Raw genomic sequence first — 21,214 nt, forward strand, 5'->3', positions numbered from 1 at the left:
GTGGGTTTGAACCTACCCAGGGACTGTATATTTTAAGGCAGTGACATCTCTGCCTAAATATATATATATTGTATTGCCCCACCTTGAGCGGGGGGTGGGGGGTGGGGCGGTGAGGGCATTGCTGCTCCCAGTTTTCCAGCTTGTCTCTTCTCTCCCTTCACCCAGCTTAACAATACTAGTTGTTTGTTTGTTGTTGTTGTTAATAGATTTCGTGTACTTCTAATTGCTTTTTTAAATGAATGGTTCCCCCCACCACCAATGTGGCATTTATTGTTTTTATATGTGAGCTGCCTCCAGCCCCTTCAGAAGTGAGCAGGCGTGGTAATTAAACCAAAGTATTATTATTAATAGCAATAATATCAATAACGAGGCAGGCAGAAACCCAACAGGTGAATCCTTTTCGCAGCCACGCCATTGCGCACGCGCTGCTATAGAAACCAGCCCAAGGCGCGCGGCCGGCCACGCCCTCGCTGCGAGCCGATTGGTTCTCCCGTCGGCTCTCCCTCCCCCTTCCTGGGGCTCCCTCCGTTCTGCACGCTCTCCCACGCCGCCGCCCCGCCTTTCCCCTCGTGCCTGCGCCTCGCGGCTTTGCGCGCGCGCGCCTTCTCTCACTCTTCGGCTTTCCTGGTGGCGGAGCAAGAGCCTTTCATTGGCTCCCGAGTGGCGGCTGCAATGAACACCCTGCGGCGCGCGGATGCCTGCCTGCTCCTCCTGGCTCCACCTGCCCGGCAGGTAAGAGGCGTGAAGGGCGCTGCGCGAAACCTCCAGAGCTCAGCAGGGCTTACCTGCAAGGAAGGGGACGCCGGCGGCATGCTGAGGGATGGAGTGGAGCGGGAAGGACCGTGGGTGGAAGGTCCCGGGTTCAACCCCCGGCGTCTCCAGGTAGGACTTGGGGGCGGTGGAGGTGTCCCCTGCCTGCAACTGTGGATGGAGAGCAGCTGCACTGAGTCCTGGGTTCAAATCCCCACTCAGCCACCATGAAGCCCGTGGGTGACCTCAGTCCTGCCTACCTCACAGGGCTGTTGGGAGGAGAGCAAGGGGAGGAGGGGGGGGGACCATAAACGCCACCTTGAGCTCCTTGGAGGAGACGTAAAAGGCAGGATATAACACTGTGATGCAATACTGAATGGGCACATAAGGCAGCTTCCTCTCTCTGTCCTACACTCCTGCAAATATTTGGGACGAAGGGCTCCAAAATTAGGAACCCCGAGGTATTGTATGCACACTTGAAATAATGGACTTTGTGGTCCACCTACAATGCGTTCTATTTAAGTTGCTTTGGGCAGCTGTGGTGCATCTCGCAAATTAACTGTGGAAGCAATCATTGGGATCAAGAACAGGTGGTGAACTGGGTGTTTGTGTGTGTGTACGCATCTATACTTGCCGACTGAAGTGGATTCTAGTCTGCAAAAGCTTTGCTGTAATCCACCTCTAGGGATGCTACAGGAACTCCTTACTGTTCTTTCTCTCTCCTGGTGGTTAAAGGTGGATGGAGGGTGGGGGACACATAGTTTAATTATGTGGTGGATATGCAGCGTGTTCCTGGGACCATGTCACCCAGACAGAAACTCAGTTGTTGTTTTTTACAAAAAAATTTATTAGTTTTTACAATATCAACGACAAACAAAAACATAAAACAAACAAAACATAACAAACATAAATCATAACCTTATTGAAAATAACAGTTATTTACTTTGTAAAACGACTTCCTCGTTTCCCCTTCGTTGAATTTCATTGCATATCCTTATAACAGTTTTCCAAATCCCAATTTTAATACCGGACAGAAACTCAGTTTTGCCTTGGTGCATATGTCATCTCTTTTGTTAGTTCTGCATCTTAATGTGGCAAATGTGATCTGATCCGGGTAGTAGTTGTTACTAACCAGCTACGAGTTGCCTATGGATATGCATCCTGCGACCCTGGGTCAATCAGGTTAGCTCACTATCACTACTTATGCATGAGTGGGTATCTGTGCCATCCATTCAGCACAAGATTGTTTTGGACAATACTGTTGTGCATGCAGGAAACCTGTTGTGCATAGAATTGAGGACTGTATCTGTGTGGTGTATTTGTTTTACTTCCAAACACCTCAAAGTAAACACATCAACACATTATATTTTTAGGGATATGATGCTGTTTTTGTTTAAAAAAACACATTAGAACCCGTTGGATGAAGAGACCCACAACCCTTTTATGGAGGATGCACCTATGGTATTAATTTTTTTTGTACTGCCTCTCCTGCTTATGATTTCACTGGCAGACCTGCTCCTCTAGGACTTCAATAGTCATCCTGTTGGCCTTTGTGAGAATAGAGTTCACACTAGATGGGCCACTGGACCTGATCCTGTAGGTGGTTCTTAAGTTCTTATTCAAACCTGTCTCTCTCTCTCCCTTCTAGAGTTTAACATCATGGAAAAAACTTCTTGTTGTTATTTTTAATGGCTACAATTTTACAGCATGTGTTTTTACAGCTCAATGAACCTGGGCCCCCTTTGTTACACATGTACCCAATGAAAGCAACAAACGAACAATAATAAATTTCATTAGATTGACTTTGCTGGAAACATGTCCTGGGTGTTGTTGCTGTGCTGAAAGCAGATTTCTTCTGAGAGGATTAATAGGATGCAATTTCTATTTGTTGTCCTGACAACCATGACTCCACATCCCCGTTTGTTCATCCACGCAGGTTAATCTAATTTCAGGATTAGCTCATCAGTATCAAGCCGCGGCGGGGGAAACATCTGGGATCGATGCCATGGGATTAATTAAAAGGAGTAACACGCTCATATAGGGCTATTACACTCTGTAATCCAGGGAAGTATTAGCAGTGGACTTTCAGTGTCCTCAAACTGTGTTTTGGGTATTAATAGGATTCCTTTCAATCTTATCAGGGGGCGGGGGGGCAGTATTTGTGTACTTTCTTTGTTTGATACACCACTCTTTTTTAAATCATCATAATCCCAGAGCAGCCTACGCAATGAAACATTAAAATAGGATAAAAAACCATAATGTTATAAAAGTTGGGTGTCACCCCCACTCTCTGCCGAGATTCCAGGCACCCGCCCAGGGGCTCTGCTCCTTTGGAGAATTGAAGGCAAGTTGGCAAAGCTTACAGAGAAGCTCAGAGACAATGGCAGTGAGAAATTTAAAAAAAGGTTAGGAAACATTTATTGTATATGTACAAAAATATGGTATACAAATAGAAACATTTGCAAGTGTTAAATAATGAGTCTGACATAGGCAATTTGAAATATTAATGTATGATGGTAGTTTGTTAAATATTGATAATTAATATAAGAAAAATAAGAAAAAGAGGTTTTATATAAGAAACCATACTTATTGAGAAAAATAAGAAAACATACTTATTTAATGAACCAGAAAAGGAGAAGGAGGGAAGTCAGCAAGTTAAAGAGAACCTCCAAAATATGTTTATATATACTGAAAATGTGTCATGATTAAGGTTTATTTATATTCTCTGTTTTATTTTTTGCTTTATTTTCCATTTATTCCCCCTCTCCCCCGAATTGTATTATCTCTATGGAGAATACTTGGTGAAGTTAAAATTGTAAAATCAACAAAAAATATTTAATAATAATAAAAGATCGAATATATGGCAGAGACCATCATAGCTTTAAGAAATATGATTTATTCACATATTTGCACCTTCAGTCTGCCCTCCCTGTGTTTTGTGTGTGTGTTTGTGTGTGTGTGTGTGTGTGTGTGTGTGTGTAAGCACATGCACGCACACACACACCAAATACAAGTAATCTCATTCTGTAACTAAAATTTCTCAGTTTGTGGGAACGGCAGCAGAAACCAGAGGTTTATTTGCCTCTCAAGCACAGCAGAGTTGGGTAGCTTTGGACAGTCAGCTTCTCCTGTCAGAGGCAATATGCCTCTGGGACTGCTTGCTGGGAATCACAACTATGTTTATATGCTGTAGGGGGCACTGTTGTGCTCAGGTTTTGCTTGCAAGCTTCCCATGAGGATCTGGTTGACCACTGTGAGAACAGAATGCTGGGCTAGATGGGCCTTCAGCCTGATTCAATAGAATATTCTTACATTCTTAGCTTTGTCCCTTTTGCTGAGTGCAGGATGCAGATCTTATCCGCAGTTGCACATGAAGACCCTGCTTGTAACTTTGCTGCATCTGAAGCAGCCTCCCAGTTTGGGGCAGCGAGGCAACTTCTTTCATTGCATAGTCTTTACTTCAGCAGACTATGAATAAACTCCCCCCTGCCCCTAGGAGGAACATGGAGTTGTATAGGCTCATAAATGCCTATGACAGGAAAGTTGGCGCGATAGGGCTGATGGATTAATGTGTCTCGTTCCCCTTTGTTCTCTCTTGAATAATATGGACTCAGGATGAGGCAGACAGCTAATCTCTGGAGCATTAAGTAATTGCTCTCAGAACTGCGCCTTCCAGCTCGCCTTTTGCTGCTGGGCACACATGTGAAAAAACAGCGCCGGGTTGTGGGAATTCTCTAAGGGTTATGGGAACTTTCTAAAGCAGCTCTTTCAAACCGAGGACCCTTTGCTTATAATCTCACGGAGGAGCCCAAACCTTGTAACTGAGGGGTAGGCAATTTGCATCTTAATGGGCTCGGTGCATGCCTGTAGTATTATACTTGAAGTTGTTGCCTCCTTCTCCCTGCACGGCCACCCCACAATGCACTCCAGATCAATGGGGCAGAATCTAATAAGGGGCTATAAGGCCAGTGGGAGCCCAGCTTCTTTTCTCTCTCACACACAGTGTGGATTCAGCAGCAGCTTACAAATGACTTCTCCTTCTCCTCCTCTCCATTTCTTGCTCCTCCTCTCTCTGGAACTCAGGACACCATACTGGAGGTTTCCAAGCACCCTTTCATTTCGGGAACTGGCGCTGCTGCACCCAATCCTGCTTCGCTTCAGAAATGTCACGAAGCAGCGTGCGTTTGTATGGGTAGTTTGAATGTACGCAGCTGGCGTGCTTTGTTTTGTGGCAGTGCCACAAGGCAACTGGCGTGGTTTGATGAAATGCGCCCTATTTTAGGCCACCCCTGCTTCCCATCTCTCCCTCCACTGCACCTGATGGCACAGCTGCTGCCAAGTGGCATGTTAAACATGTCCTGTGGGAGCGCCTGGGGTTCTCTTATCCAGTTCCCTCCTCTGTATCTAGCCTCAGTTCTGGAGCCATATTCAAGGGTTATAGAAACGGGGAAATTCCATTCACAAGGAGGCAGGGGAACAATAGTTTATGGGGAAAGTGTGCTAGCCTTGGGTTGAAGAGTAGTGAGCATGTGAACTGGGCAGCCAACTTCTTGCTTCGGCTCCTTGCATGATGTAGGGACCCTAATTTTCCGCAGCTTCTACCTTGCATGTGCAACCACCATGAGTTCAGGAGGGTCTCTGCTTCAGACAGTGGCCCTGCAACTTGAGGAGGAGGGGGTGGAGGAGGAAGAAGGGGGTTGGATTTAGCACACTCAGCTCCGCAACAACCCCTCTTCTGCGTGTAGCTCCCGAATTTCTACCATTCCCAAATATGGCTTGATTGATCATGCCATCTGTAAGCTTTATTCAGGTTCCTGAGACTTTTTGAAATATTGGGTGATGAAAGAATTCTGGTCTTCAGGTAAGACTGGTGTGTGGCACAATGGGCCTAGCAGTCCCCATTTGCCACTTTTCAAATTTCCCCTCTGCTATGTTTTAGATCAGGGGTCGGCAGTGTGCGGCCCATAGGCTGGATGCAGCCCACAAAGACAGTTTTACCGACCCACGAGCCGCCCCCCAAACCGAGCTGCCAGCTCAGTGAATCCCCCACACGCTGCACTATACCGGCTATGGGGTTGCGGCACTCATCTCGCTTTCAGGCCAAGAGAGCCGGTGTTTGTCCACAGACAGCTTTCTGGGTCATGTGGCCAGCATGACTAAACTGCTTCTGGTGCAACAGAATACCATGACGGAAGCCAGAGTGCATGAAAATGCCGTTTACCTTCCTGCCACAGTGGTACCTATTTATCTACTAGCATTGGTGTGCTTTTCAAACTGCTAGGTTTGCAGGAGCTGGGACAAAGCGATGGGGAGCTCACCCCATCACATGAATTCAAACTGCCGACCTTCCAATCAGCAAGCCCAAGAGGCTCAGTGGTTTAGACCGCAGCGCCACCCGCATCCCTCTAATTAATTAATGCCCTTTGTAAGAGTAATTAATACCCTCTGAAATATGGCTTGCCTGATATGGAAAGTGCATGGATTTAAAATCAAAGCCAGTGGAGGATGGAGTGACATGCAGAACTGTCAACTTCACAAATACAGTGCAATACCACTAAGAAGATGTTAAGCTGGTTTTATAAAAAACATAAATATCCACAAGGATTGTGTCTTTGTAGTAATAGTTCTGCACAGCAGCCTTCTCCAGCTGTTTTTGTGCTCCAGGTGTTTTGGACTATAACTCTCACGAAGTTGCCATCGCTAAAGTTGCATAGTTGCCAAGGTGAAACAGGGGACATTTGCACCAGCTCACTGCAACAACTCTTAACTTTAAAACTTTTTGTTTGGGTTTCTTGTCTTGTAGAACATTGTGGGACTTTGGGACAAAAGACATCATGGCTTTGACAGCAGAGGTAACCAGATAGATGTTCTGGCATACTGCCCAAGTGGGAAAATATTGGTTCTCGAAATGTTCCTGTGGATTGATAAGCTATGTACTTTAAAGGCTGTGCCAGAAGTTAAGAGGCTTGATTATGTCTGCAGGCAGGTGAAGAAGAAGAAAATGGCCCCAATTCTGAATCCCGCATTTACAAATCTTAACAAACATTGACCTTTGGAGTATGAATACTACGTGATGATTTTAAAAATGGATAAGATGGAATAGCAATACATCTTGACTCTAAAGATAGCATTTAAAAATAACAAGAGCCAGAACAACGTAACTTGAACAGCAGTAAGATCTCAAAGGGCTTAATGAGAAAGCATGGTTTTTCAGTGCTGCCAGAACACAAGCAAAGAGAGGGAGATAATCTAATCTCTCGGGGGCAAATAAGTTCCATGAATGTAATAGGAGGCTTTCTTCAATAAAAGGCACTCTTTGCATGTTGCTGCCAAACACACCTTAAAAAGCTGATATTGAAAGATAGACGGGTTCACATGGAGGAAGATGGTTCTTCAGTATCTTGGCCCCAAGCTGTTTAGGGCTTTAAAGGTAATTAACAGCACTATGTGTATAAACTTTTTTTTTTTTTTTTAAGTATTGCAGGGAGGATCCAGGAAAACACAAGCCAGTTTATTAAACATCTGTTCTGGGTGAATTGGTGGGATCATTTATTAAACGCAACACTAAATGAAGCACACTGAAGAACAAGCCTTGCTGCAGAGGAATCAGCGTGTCTTTTGCAAAAGAAAGTCCTGCCTCCTCAACCTTAACTGTTCTTGGGGTGTGTTGATAAGCACATGCGTAGGAATGGTCCAGTCAGGGCTGGATTTACATATAGGCTGAGTGGGTTGCACCCCATGGCCTCCTAGTCTAGGGAGTCCTTGGCCTCCTGCCAATTTCTAAATTTTTTTTTAAATACAAGCAGATTTTACTGTCTGGGCCCAGTTGCTTAGTAACAGTAAAGAAGTATGAGGTTTTGTTTTCATGATCAAATGCTATTAAATTTGGACCTCCCAAGGTCTCCTAGTCAAGGGCCTTCCGTTGTTTTAATCCAGGCCTGAGTAAATTTAGCAGTCAAGGAGTAGGCAGATTAGTAACTGGTTAAAGAAGAGGAAGCAGGGAGCCAGTAGCAGAAAGCCAGGATTTTGTTTTTGTTTGGAGCTCCTTTCCAACTTGTATACCGTATTTTTCGCTCGATAACACGCACCTGACCATAACACGCACATAGTTTTTAGAGGAGGAAAACAAGAAAAAAAAATCTGAATGAAACAGTGGATGTATCATTTTTGTGCTTCATGCTGTGGCCACAGACATGTGATTTGACGGTGAGTTTGGGGTAGCCCAATGCAAAAATCCTGAGAATCCATGTCGATCTGTGCTTTGTAACCACGTTTTTGCACCATTGCAGCCCCAGGCAACAGTGGGTGCATGATTTTTTTTTGGTGCAGGCTGTAGCCATGGACATGCTATGTGATCTGATGGTGAATCTGGGGTGACCCAATGCAAAGATCCTGAGGATTCATGTGGATCCATGCTTTGTAACCACGTTTTTGTACCATTGCAGCCCCAGGCAACAGTGGGTGCGTGATTTTTTTGGTGCAGGCTGTAGCCATGGACATGCTATGTGATCTGATGGTGAATTTGGGGTGACCCAATGCAAAGATCCTGAGGATCCATGTGGATCCGTGCTTTGTAACCACGTTTTTGCACCATTGCAGCCCTGTTTTTGCATCAGATCATTGCTATGTGATCTGATGGTGAATTTGGGGTGACCCAATGCAAAGATCCTGAGGATCCATGTGGATCCGTGCTTTGTAACCACGTTTTAAGTGGGGAGGGAAAGAAAAACAGAAGGGACAAGGAGCACGAGAGGGGAGTGCGGAGAAGCAGCTGGATAAGAATGCAAGAGAGGGGTTTAAAGGGGGGGAAGGAAGGCAAAAGTCCCCCCCCAAGCCAGCCCTCTCTCTCTCTCTCTCTCTCTCTCTCTCTCTCTCTCTCTCTCTCACTCTCCTGCATGTTTTCCGCTGCCTGCGAGTCCCTAGACGCAGCAGCAGCAGCAGCACCGGAGCACGGAGAGGAATTAGAGGGAAGGACGCTCTGCTTTCCCCCCTGCTTGCCTGGAGGGGAGGGGTTTTCTCTGCTCTTTGTTCCGTTTGAGCAAACACAGTAACGAAACAGAAGCGGGTGGGCAGTAAGACCCTGAGGCAGAATGCAGGAAAGCAGCAGCCTCCTCTCCTCCGTGAGGGCGCGATATGATTTTTGCCTGATTTTTGCCTTCACTCGCGCCTGTCAGCTCCAGGGACCACACATTCGCTCAATAACACGCACAGACATTTCCCCTTACTTTTTAGGAGAAAAAATCTGCGTGTTATAGAGGGAAAAATACGGTATTTTTCTTCATCCTTCATACTGATTCCCATTCTATCTCACACTCAGTTTTCCTTCACCTTCCTTAAAGAGGTACGTGGAAAGTACCTTCCAGGGTAGTATAAGGTTGTCTTTATTAAAAGCAATGAAATGTACCTGTCAGCAAGGGCTCTCTTGTACTGTATGATAAATATAAGCTACATTTCCATTCATGAGTTGTTTTTTGTCGGCTTCTGTTGTTATTTGAGATGTTCTGCTGGGTTTTTAAAAAGCCATATAAACAAATTGTAAGGACGTGGTCACGCTGCAATTTGTCTTGCTGCTGATAAGCAGCCTGGGCACGCAAGCAGGCAGAGCAAGTGAGCGGGCACAGCGTGGACCAGGTGAGCTGCAGAGGAATAGGCAGGGCAGGCTGGGGCAGCTCCCCAGCAATGGTCCTACTCTACTACCACTGCCTACCTCACACCAACGCTGCTGCTTTGGCCTCAGCAGTGTCGGAGGCCAAGGAGGGAAGCCACAGCAAAGCAAGAAGGCTGCTGGGGAGCTGTCCTACTCTGTTCTTCATGTTCCTCTGCAGCTCACCTATGCCATGGTTTGGGATATATGTAAGAGGAGGCAGGTGCAGTTTGGGCATTCTGTAAGGGAAGGAAGGGGTGGTACCTGCTGCTCAACAACTTATATTTAAAGTGTGCTGCAATGTTTTTAATGTTTCCCCACAAAATCACGGAAACAGAATTGTGGAGATGGAAGGAACCCTAAGAGTCATCTAGTTCAAACTCCTGTAATGCAGCAATCAGCTAGGGGTGGTTCGTGTCTATGTTTTAGGAGGCACTGAGTGGGGAAGCAATTTATTATTAGAACTGAATAAATGTGTTTACTAAACGGGATTGTCTTCACGGAGTTTTCGCACAAGGTTTTCCCCTCTGAGGTTTTGAGGGCCCTAAATATCAGAGGCCACTAGACAGCTGCTTAGCCTGCCTCCTGGTATATCCAGCCCTCCTGCTGCTTCCCTATAATATATGGAGGCTACCAAACAGGTGTCATTACTTGTGGCAGGCTGATATGGGAACAGCATTAAGCAAATCCAGGGTGGATTAGTCAGTGAATGAAATGCCAGAAGTACTGTATTAACATGGATGTAAAAATAGCTTTGGCTATTTCAGAGCTTCAGTTGCTCTGTATTAGCTTGCAGGCTCCGTTCCACGTTAGAGGCTGCCTGTCACTCTGATAATTTGGAACTCTGGGGGGCAAAGGATTCTGAGTTGCTTTTTACAGAGGCTCCAAACATTTTTCGTTTTGGATCAAACCTTGTTTCTGGGTACAGAGAAATACAGTGAGTGCTTCACTCAGGATGCAGATTGGCTGACATTGACAGGTAAATGGAATGGGAATGGTGAGCTGTAGCTGGTGTGGATTAGGGCAAAGTTTGGCTATGCTCCTGTGTGTTCAGTGGATTCGATGAACAGAGAAGCTATTAATTTCTCATACCTTAATAGTGAATGTTTTAGTGCCATTAACAAGTACGTTTAATTACGTTATATCAAAAGCCTGTTTAATTTCACAGATGCAATTAACTTCAGAGGTTTTTATCTCTTTAATTTCTGTGTGTGCAGTGGATGCGATGGAACGGAAGCGGAAAGAAAAGTGGTGTATTTCTCAGACGCTAAATAATGAACGTTGACATTTTAAAATGCTGTTATTAAATCATGATAGTGTTAGGGTCTGCTCAGGATAACCTGTTTCTTGAGCACTCATCCTGGTTTGCTTTTGCAAAGCTCACATGGAGGTTAAATTATATTTGATTTTTAGTGAGCATGCATTCAGATTTGTTTTCAGAGTGGTTATGCAACAATGAACATTCATCCTAATTTGCCTGCTTCCCATTAATCATTCATCCGTCCCACAGTTTTTGGTACATTTCATCACCACATTCCAAACCGCAAAAGCTCTGTTTTTTAATAAGTGGCTTTGTTGCATTAGGATGTACAAACCTAAAGTTTTGGTATGCACTTTAATGTCTCCAGCAAAATAGTGACAATCTGGAAGCACTGTTTGCATTGGATTAAAAACCTGCTTAATTTCACAGGAGAAATTGACCTCAGTGGCTTTTATCTCTTTCTTGCATTTGAGATTGCAATTGGACACCCAGGAAGAGATCCAACCCACCCTTTTTTAAGGCTCGGAGGTCCAAATTTGCCAGCGTAGTGCATTCTTGGCTTTCGCAATAGTAGCTTATTTTAGACTATGTTTCAAATGCCCACGTGCTGCATTTGGGGGGAGAAGGTCCACCCATTGCATCATGTGGAACAGTGTGGGACTGGGAGACGGGATCTTTTCACCTTTGTTCATTATCCCATTGAGCGTATTTAGGCACCAGGTTCAGAAGATCATGGTTCACCAGTCTTTTTATGGGAGGCTTGGATTTGGTCTCTTAATTGCTCTTCATTGTTGTTGCTGCTGCTGGCTATTTTCTCAGGTTTTTCTTTGGATCTTATCTTAATAATAATAATAAGTAATAAACCTTTATTGTCATTACACGACCTGTGTGCAGTGAAATTAAACAAGCCCCCCCCCCACACACATATACTTGCTGCAGTGCTGGGTTGGTTTTATTTTGATTTGTTAGCCACCCAGATGATCCCATTTGAGACAGAAGACTATAGGATACTAAACAAATGCTATGGTTGACAGCTCACTCCCATATAAGGACCAAGTGGTGGTGCTGGGGAGCCTTCTGACCTTGGGTAAGATCAACGTAATGCCATGCATTAGCTCAGTCAGCTATTTTTTCCCTTTTGGCTTGAACACCCAACTGTATGAAAAGTTCTGTGCAATTTGCAAGCTTTCATCTTTTTACTTGGCTCATAGAAAAGGTATCGTCTTGCCCGTTAAATCACCTGGGGTATATTTTTTTATATTATGGTAAGTGGAGAAGAAAGATGCCCCTCTACATATGGCAAATAACCCAGCAGATTGTAAGGGGAGGAGGTCATCTTTGTCTCGTCCCTGGCCATGGAGGGAATTGCTGATAAAAAAGGCTGCTGTTTTCTTTTCATTTCTTCCATTAGTAAGCAGCCAGGAAAGTTTCTTAAGACCTGTTGGGAGCTTCTTAGTATTGCCCAGCTGCTTTTCCCCATGATCTTTGGCTGAACTAAACATCCCATAGACTTTGGAGTGCTGAGGTTCCCAATGCCCCGCTTCCAGGTATCTCCAGCTACCCAGAATGGCTGGGGCAACCCAGTCAGATGGGTGGGGTGTAAATAAAATCATCATCATCATCTGGGTTGCCCAGGGCTTATTAGGCTTCCTATTATGACATGGGCGTGACATCAGAGCAGATGAGTCGATGGGAGCCACATAGAATGACAGTGACACACCAACAGACCATAGGCCCCAGCAGAGCTGAAATCTCTGAAAAAGCATTTTGACAGGTTTAATGGTTGCATTTGCAAGGGTACGAGCAAAGAAGGAAGGTAACAAACTACTTTAGAGAGTGTTATTGTTGAAGAACTAGCTCAGTCGGTAGAGCATGGGACTCTTAAGCTCAGGGTTGTGGGTTTGAGCCCCATATTGGGCACAAGACTCCTACATTGCAGGGACTAGATCACCCTCGTGGTCCCTTCCAACTCTACAGCTCAATTATTCATGCAATGTGGTAAGCCAAACTATGGCACAAACACACAGGCTGTTGGCTGCATCTTGTGGATAGCACAGCAAGAGCTTAACTGTGAGACCCAGTTCAGATAACATGCTAAGCCAAGGCTTGGCTTAGCTTAGCTCAGCAGAGCACTGCAAGAGAAGGACCAGGGAGGAACAAAGCAGCTATGGAGAGCTTCTTTCCTGCATGTTAGCTCAGTCTCATGCAACCTATGTCTCAACTAGGTTTCAAACCTAAATAATTCTGCAGAAGAGGGACGTGTTTTCATTCGTTTCAGCCATAGTTTATAAGAAGACATAACCATGGAAATGCAAGTGAAAATAACATAAATATATTAATGGTTCATCATACTACTTGCTTGGCAGAGAAGTTTACGTATCACTTTGAGAGTTTTTGCATGGTAGCTCTCCAAAGAGGGGTGGGGGAGTGTTCTAGCAACTCTCAGCATTCTTAACAAGCTACAGTTCCCAGGATAATTTGGGGGAAGCCATGACTGTCTAAAGTGGTGCAATACTGCTTTAAATGCATAGTGCAGATGGGCCCAAACCCTCCAGTACTCCCTCTTTTAAATGAACCTTGTAAATACAGTGGACCCTCGAGTTACATACCACTCTGGATATGTACCTTTCAGGTTGCAAACGTGGCAAATCCGGAAGTGTATACTTTTGGGTTTTGCCATGCGCAGAAGCGCTCTGCGCACCGCAAACATGCACAGAAGCACTCTATCGTCCCACATGCGTGCGCAGAAACAGCACTTCCAGTTACGGACTTTTCAGGTTAAGTACGGACCCCTGGAATGAATTTAATTCGTATCCGGAGGGTCCACTGTACAGAGCTGGGCTTTCTCACTACTGAGGAAGGCTGGCAAGCAGAGGGAGCGAAAAATTACATTTGCAATATTTCATGAGGTTGATTAGCAAAAGTAATTTCAAAGGACTAAAGGCGATCTGAAGGGGAGGCAATTTTAAGATGTATTCTGTTTTATTAGAACCCACATTGATGTGGGCGTGAACTCTGCATTTCAAAGGAATCGAATAAATCTCATCAAAGGCTTTGATAAACCAAAAATCTGGAATAGTAATGAGATGCAGTCATGAGAGGCTCAAATTCTAGGTAGGTCGCACCTGGTTGTTTTTTATCATGTAGAGTAGCTAAGATATTTAGACGAAAGGAGGTCATAGTTTTGCAGACCTTCTGGGTTGTAGGCTTTGAAAATTAAATAAAATTCCCCCCTTTTTAAAAGCTAGCTTAGGTAGGATTTAACCTTTTTAAAAAAAAAACAACCTATATTCTTTGTGGACTTTGTATGAATAGAAATTTTGCTTGGATCAATGATTTAGCATCACACTGCCAGTTAGGGTAAAGTTAGCCCTAGGGTAGGTTAGAGCTGGGATGGTTAGAGCAGGGATAGCCAATGGAGTGACCTCCAAATTCTCTTGGAACGTCTCCCATCATCCCTGACCTCAAAAAGCTGGGGAAGCAGGGTTGCTTCGGGGATCCGACTTGGCTGAGTTCTCTTCCAAACAGAGCTACGGGTCCTCCAAACCTGTCTTCCCCAACCTGGTGCCCCACTCTCTTCCACATTTTGGACTGCAACCATCGCTGACTGCATGGAAGGCTACTTCAAAGGCTGCTCTGAACTTTATACCTCTTCAGCAGAGGAAGAAAAACACTCCTAGTAATTGCAGTTTCACTTTGCATTAAAACACACACAGTTGCATCTTCTTGAGTTGAAAGCAGTGAAAGCTGGGATTACTGTAGCAGGCTGCTTAAAAGCCAGTCTTGCCAACTGCATTCGGAGATTTAAGAGCCTGTCAAAGGGATGTCGCCTGGTGCTTTGGTAATTGGTGTGCGGATTGCCTCACTGTCGGCTATTTTTCTTTGGCGGTGTTTTCATCATTGGGTGAGTTTAAAAATGAACGAGAGGCAAGCTCAGTTTTCTTGAGGTAGTCTGCATTAGCTGTATGCAGTGTTGGACCAATTCTGGGCTCGGAATAATTTTCCATGTATATTTATTCATTTAGAAAACCAGCTCAATTTAAGCTGTTTTCTAAATATGGAAATAAACAGGGGAAATTATTGTGAGCCCAGTTCGAACCTCATTGGGATCCCAATGTTTTCAGAAGTGTGATGGGTTCTGATAACTTCCCTAGTCTGCACCCATGAGACCCTCTGGCCTGTTGACATCTTTCTCCTATCTGGTCTGGAAGCAGTGGAAGCCTGCCTGCTAACTGCTGGAATAGTGCTACAACCACTGCCTTAGTGTGCCAGGGAGCCTGGGAAATGTGATTTCCATGATGCCCAATATCCCTATTGGGGACGTGGGCACCCTAAGAAAATCACATACCCAGGCTCCCTGGCACACTAAATTGCAGCAGTCACCAGAAAGGAGAGATGCTTCTAGTGAGAACGGTTAGAACAGGGGTCAGCAAACTTTTTCAGCAGGGGGGGCCGGTCCACTGTTCCTCAGACCTTGTGGGAGGCCGGACTATATTTTGAAGGGAAAAAATGAACAAATTCCTATGCCCCACAAATAACCCAGAGATGCATTTTAAATAAAAGCACACATTCTACTCATGTGAAAACACGCTGATTCCCAGACCCTCTGCAGGCCGGATTTAGAAGGTGGTTGGGCCGGATCTGGCCCCCGGGCCTTAGTTTGCCTACCCATGGGTTAGAAGCTGGGAAAGAAGCAGGTGGGGAAGATTGCATTTCAAGCTGGAGAAGATATTGTAGAGCGTCAATGCTCTCTTTGGATTGAAGGAGAGCATTAAAAGTTGTGAAGGTTCATATTCCAAACTAAAGTACCGTATTTTTCGCTCTATAGGACGCACTTTTCCCCCTCTCGCTCTCCAGGCTTCAGGAAGCTATCCGCAAGGCTTCGGAGCGTGGCGGGAGTTCCTGCCAGGCTCAGAAGGCTTGCGGATAGCAGCAAGCTCCGGGAGCGCGCAACGTCACCCCCGCTCCTGGACCCGCTCTTTCGGGCTGGGGGGGGGATAATTTTTTTTCTTTATTTCCCCCCAAAAAAACTTGGTGCGCTCTATGGTCCGGTGCGCCCTATAGAGCAAAAAAATATGGTATCACCTGCTTCTAGAAAAGAGAACTCTGTAAATATGAACCGAAAATGAACAAGGGCAAGAGCAACTTCCTTATGACAGAGAGAAGCTAAAACATTTGTGACTGTTTGGTTTAGAACAATTAAGAAAAGGGGGGGCAGGAAAGAGTTTTGCTCATGGCATGAAGAGAAGGGTGTTTTTTCTCATGATGGTAGAATTTCTGAGTTACTCAGAGAAATTGGCTTAAATGAAACAAGTTTTGTTGTAGCACATCTAGGGATGTAAAAAGAACGTTAAGACAAGCCTGCTGGATCAGGCCAAAGGCCCATCTTGTCGAGCATCCTGTTCTCACAGTTGTCAGCCAGATGCCTGTAAGGAACCTGCAAGCAGGACCTGAACTCAAGTGCGCTTTCCCCTCCTGCAGTTTCCAGCAACGGGCATTTAGAAGAGTAGAGTTTGGATTTGATATCCCACTTTATCGCTACCCAAAGGAGTCTCAAAGTGGCTAACAATCTCCTTTCCCTTCCTCCCCCACAACAAACACTCTGTGAGGTGAGTGGGGCTGAGAGACTTCAGAGAAGTGTGACTAGCCCAAGGTCACCCAGCAGCTGCATGTGGAGGAGCAGGGAAGCGAACCCGGTTCACCAGATTACGAGTCCACCGCTCTTAACCACTACACCACACTGGCTCCCATTACTGGCTCCAAAGCATTACTGCCTTTGACAGAGCCAGAGCATAACCAATATGTCTAGCTTGCAGCCATTGATGGGAGGCCCATGCAGAGGTAGGGGCAGCTGGGTAAACATGCCCCAGGCCTCAGAGGGCTAAACAGGCTGGGGGAGCTGACAGGGGCTTGCTGGACGTCCTACGATGTCAAGAATACCCTGCACCTCTCAGTTGACTGGGTACGTAATGAGTGAAACTGCCATGTTTGTCCATATGCACTGCAAGGCTGCGATAGTAAAATCTGAATCTACGTTACTGCTTACTAGTGTGTCGCGTCAGGTCAGATTAGGTCATGGGTAGGCAAACTAAGGCCCGGATCCAGCCCAATCGCCTTCTAAATCCAGCCCATGGATGGTCCGGGAATCAGCATGTTTTTACATGAGTAGAATGTGCCCTTTTATTTAAAATGCACCTCTGGGTTATTTGTGGGGCATAGGAATTCGTTCAATTTTTTTTCCAAAATATAGTCCGGCCGCCCACAAGGTCTGAGTGACAGTGGACTGGCCCCCTGCTGAAAAAGTTTGCTGACCCCTGGATTAGGTGGTGCATCTCATGGACAACACTCCCACCCCATTCATCAGACAAGGTCTGCACAGGCCTGATTGATGCTCTTTCCTCTGTGAAATTCTCTAATCTGATTCAGAATCATCCATGTTGATAGCCATCACTGCTTCCTGCGGAGAGTGACTTCCAGAGTTTAGGTTTGTGCTGCATGAAGAAGGGTGGCGCTGTGGTCTAAACCACTGGACCTCTTGGGCTTGCTGATCAGCAGTTCGAATCCCCGCGATGGGGTGAGCTCCCATTGCTCTGTCCCAGCTTCTGCCAACCTAGCAGTTCGAAAGCACACCAGTGCAAGTAGATAAATAGGTACTGCTGCAGCGGGAAGGTAAATAGCATTTCTGTGCGCTCTGCTTTCCGTCACGGTGTTCCGTTGCGCCAGAAGCAGTTTAGTCATGCTGGCCACATGACCTGGAAAGCTGCCTGTGAACAAACACTGGCTCCCTCGGCCTGAAAGTGAGATGAGCGCCGCAAACCCATAGTCGCCTTTGACTGGACGTAACCGTCCAGGGGTCCTTTACCTTTACCTTTTTTTTACCCCACAGCTTCTGTGCCTATGAGTTTGGCAGCACAGCAGCAGCAACCTACAACAGGAGTCCTACAAGTCAAAGGGCATGAATAATGTGCCAAGCTTGTGGTGCAGTCAGCTAAAGGATTTACTTGTGGCTCAGTGGCAGAGCTTTTGCAAAACATCTCGGGCTCAATCCCTTCCAGGCACAGCTGGGCAAGGCCCTTGTCCTGAGCTGTATATGAGGCTGCTTCCCATGTCTCCCTGCTTCAGATCTTAAACCAATGCAGCAGACAAAGCCCTAGGAGGCAAGCTGTGTCTGAAATCTCAGTCGCACAGCACGGCCTGCAGTTTTAGAAGTTGCCATTGTCAAATAAACTGCTGCACCATCTTTTGTTAGGAGCTCAGGCGTGTGTTGGGGTTACGTAACGGTGAGAACGAATGCTGCCCTGCCCATGATGCGCCCTTTTCACAATTGTACATGGCGTGTGCAGCAGGATTAACATCAGTGGTGAAGCAGAAACACAAAAATAGAATCTGAATAATGAATGTGCCGGCGGGCAGAACCGTCTCCTCCTCTGCTATATCCATCTGCCACTGTTGTCCTAAGCTGCACTGCCTTTAAGCTGGTTCTGCTATTTCTGTCCCCTTCGCCACATATATAGAAAAGCCGGCACTGAGTGTCTGGTTTTGCTTTGTCAGAAACCTTAGAGTCCCGAGCTTTTCAGAGTCTTAACAGTGATGTGGCAAATTTCATAAATAAAAAGCGGCAATAGTGGGATTGGCAGAACACATGATGCTGTCATAGCAGGCCTTACATAGCCTGGGGGTGGAGCAGGGATGGAGGGGAGAAGCAGATCGCCGATAAAGCCCTTACTTAGGCTGATTGTATTTGTCCGCATGCAGTGACTATTCTGTTGAGATTGAGTCAGTGGATTTTCTGGATGCTGCTGTTCTGAAAATGGTACCCAATTTGAAAGAGAGAGAGAGAGAGAGAGAGAGAGAGAGAGAGAGAGAGAGAGAGAGAATGTGTCTCTGTGCAAAACTCCACAAGGGTAAATCTGCTAGTGTTTCCAGATCTGCTTGTGCATCCGTACCAGGGGTGCAAACCTGAATAAAATATTGGGGAGGACAGGTAAGCCCTGTCCCACATAATCGATCACATGATGGGGCTCACCCCATACCATTTGAATGGCAGTGCCCAAATATTTTATGGGAGGGCCTCGGCCCCTAGGAATTGGCTCCTATGATCTGTACACAGCTATATACATGAACCTTCCATGTGTGTTCACAGAACAAGTATTGTTTCCTATGCAGGAGATGAGGAGCCTTCCAGACTTGCCATTATTTTTGCGGGCGAGATCTATGCACGATGAAAGTGGATTAAAGCGCTCTGTTGCCCTAGTGCAACAAATCCTCTTTAAAAAACCAACCCCGACCTTTTGTGGTTAGGAAAGTGACAAGGAGATGCACTGAAAAGTGTGGGTAGATAAAAATATTAACCGGAAGGCATGCAAGCACCCGAAAGCAAATGAGGACGTCTGCTCATTGGTCCTATGACTGCCCTGTACACAATTAAGAACAAATGCTCAGTGAAGACTGGATCTATTTGAACCACTGTGTAAGCTTTGTGTGAACAATTCAGGATGAATGGTGAATAAACAGGTTGTCTGGAGAACTATGTCACAGTACAAGTGTTGGATACAGCAAAGAGTAACAGGAGGGTTGGGAGGGGTCTTCCAATCCAAACCCTCAGGCTGGTGGCTGAGGTGTCTTGTGAAGCAAGGTGGATGTGGCGATCACACAGGGCCCCCGGACGTTTCACGGTCTATTGACCCTGTGCCGCCACTGCGGTTGCTTTCTTCGCTGCCGCCACCCCGCTTCTCACGGGGACACACGGAGTCCAGACAGTTGTTAACATAAACAAATATCAAGTTTATTTTTAAGTGCAGGAATAAGCGTATGGTTTCGGTTTATTTCTCTCTTGTCCATTTCTTAAATCTTAGTTCCTACAATTTCAAACTGAATTATTCCCAACTATCTATCTAACTCCCTAACAATTCCTCTCACTCTTTCACAATACAACTCAACCAACCCACTGCCTATTCCACCCTCTTCCTTCTCCAACACCCAAGCCTCAACTCCCAACTGACAAACCTCAACTCCCAACTCCCAAACCTCAACTGACTTTTCAAAACCTCCCACTCACTCTTTTACTCCCCCCTCACATTCTCACTGGCCAATCGCCTCACACCCATTTTAACCCTTTCCTTGATACATCCTAGGGCAACCGCCACAGTGGAGGTATTCCAGTTATCAGTGGGAGAAACTTTCTAGAAAATGCCTCATTTGTTACTCTCCCAGATTTAACTAAGGACCTCTACTTGCATTTGGTAGGGTAAGGGTTCTGTGGAGTTAATTTAGCTCTTTGCACTTAGGGTAATCCAAAGGTTTATTCTGTAAATCGGTTCTTGAGCAGCAGGACGATTCCCAGTAAAACAGCTACTGTGGAGAGGATATTTAACAAGAATCACAGGAGCTTCCACTGTTGGAGAGATGCTTCGTTTCACCCACTGTGGCTTTCTCCTGATTCCTTGCAGTGGAACCACTCTCATTGCTCAGAACAAAGCCAACATAAATACTTCATTCACCTTGAGAAATGTGGAAGCTGCCTTATATGAAGTTGGCGCTGTTTGGTTCAGCATTATCCACACTGACTGGCAGCTGCTCTCCAGGGTTTCAGGCAGGGGAGCTGCCCAGCTTTGCCTGGAGATGCCAGGGATTGATCCTGGGGCCTTGTGCATGCAAAAGCAAGACGCTCTGCATCTGAGCTTCTTGGTAAACATTAGATGAGCTGCTTGGTCTTTGAAGTGGAATCTTTAAGATGCTTTGTTTAGATCTTTGCATTGCTGTTACCTTTGCTAACTGTAAGTGTAGGATTGATCTGGGCTCATATCATTGTCTCCTGGTGTGCTATTTACTGTAGTCAAATATATATTAGCTTTGCTCAGAAAAACCCACCAAATGAGCTAAGCAGGCTACATTAGCATCCATGGCTAAGGGTTAAACTGCCAAGGGCTGCCCATGCCTAAGGGTGACACATTTTTACAAATAAACCCCAAACTAAAGCCCCACTAAAAAGGGAGAGGCTGGAAAGAAGAGAGAGAGGGAAAGAGATGGGTGGAACCCCATAACTGTTCTGGGAACACATTCTAGACTTGACAGTTGGCAGGGAGAGTGGTTGAAGTTCTTCAAGTAAGCAGAGGGTTTGGTGCTCATTCACAGACAAAACAAACAAGTAAAAATGAGCAGTTGGTCTGGAGGAGCGAAGGTCATGCTCAAGAGTGGGGAGACTGTGGCCATCCAGATGTTGCTGAACTCCCAACTCCCATCCCCCTTAGCCATTGGCCATTACTTCCTGGGGCTGCTAGGAGTTGATGTTCAGGAACATCTGGCAGGCCAAAGATTCCTCACCCTGGGTCTAGTGCAGGAACTGGTTATGATCTGTGGTCCTCCAGATGTTGCTGGTAAAGGTAAAGGGACCCCTGACCATTAGGTCCAGTCATGACCGACTCTGGGGTTGCGGCGCTCATCTCACTTTATTGGCCGAGGGAGCCGGTGTATAGCTTCCAGGTCATGTGGCCAGCATGACTAAGCCGTATCTGGCGAACCAGAGTAGCGCACGGAAACGCCATTTACCTTCCCGCTGG

At 45.8% G+C, this 21,214-nt stretch overlaps 1 protein-coding gene and 1 long non-coding RNA gene across 7 annotated transcripts in view; one reads left to right on the forward strand and one right to left on the reverse strand.

The window, feature by feature from the left end:
- Positions 1–21,214, reverse strand: part of LOC310744689 — a 150,728-nt gene that overhangs the window by 58,120 nt on the left and 71,394 nt on the right. The gene's annotated exons all lie outside the window — the stretch shown is intronic.
- The window catches only part of NIM1K (NIM1 serine/threonine protein kinase), a 31,530-nt gene that overhangs the window by 1,069 nt on the left and 9,247 nt on the right, over positions 1–21,214 (forward strand). The window contains exon 1 of one of the 6 annotated variants that reach the window (XM_083576221.1): positions 625–732. The exons of 1 other annotated variant lie outside the window; for it this stretch is intronic. The gene's annotated coding sequence lies outside the window, so the exon portion shown is untranslated. 4 more of the 6 variants (XM_083576220.1, XM_083576224.1, XM_083576219.1 and 1 more) reach the window with 4 other exon arrangements.

This window comes from Podarcis filfolensis (assembly GCF_964270895.1).
Source record: "Podarcis filfolensis genome assembly, chromosome: 11".
Lineage (NCBI taxonomy): Eukaryota > Metazoa > Chordata > Lepidosauria > Squamata > Lacertidae > Podarcis > Podarcis filfolensis.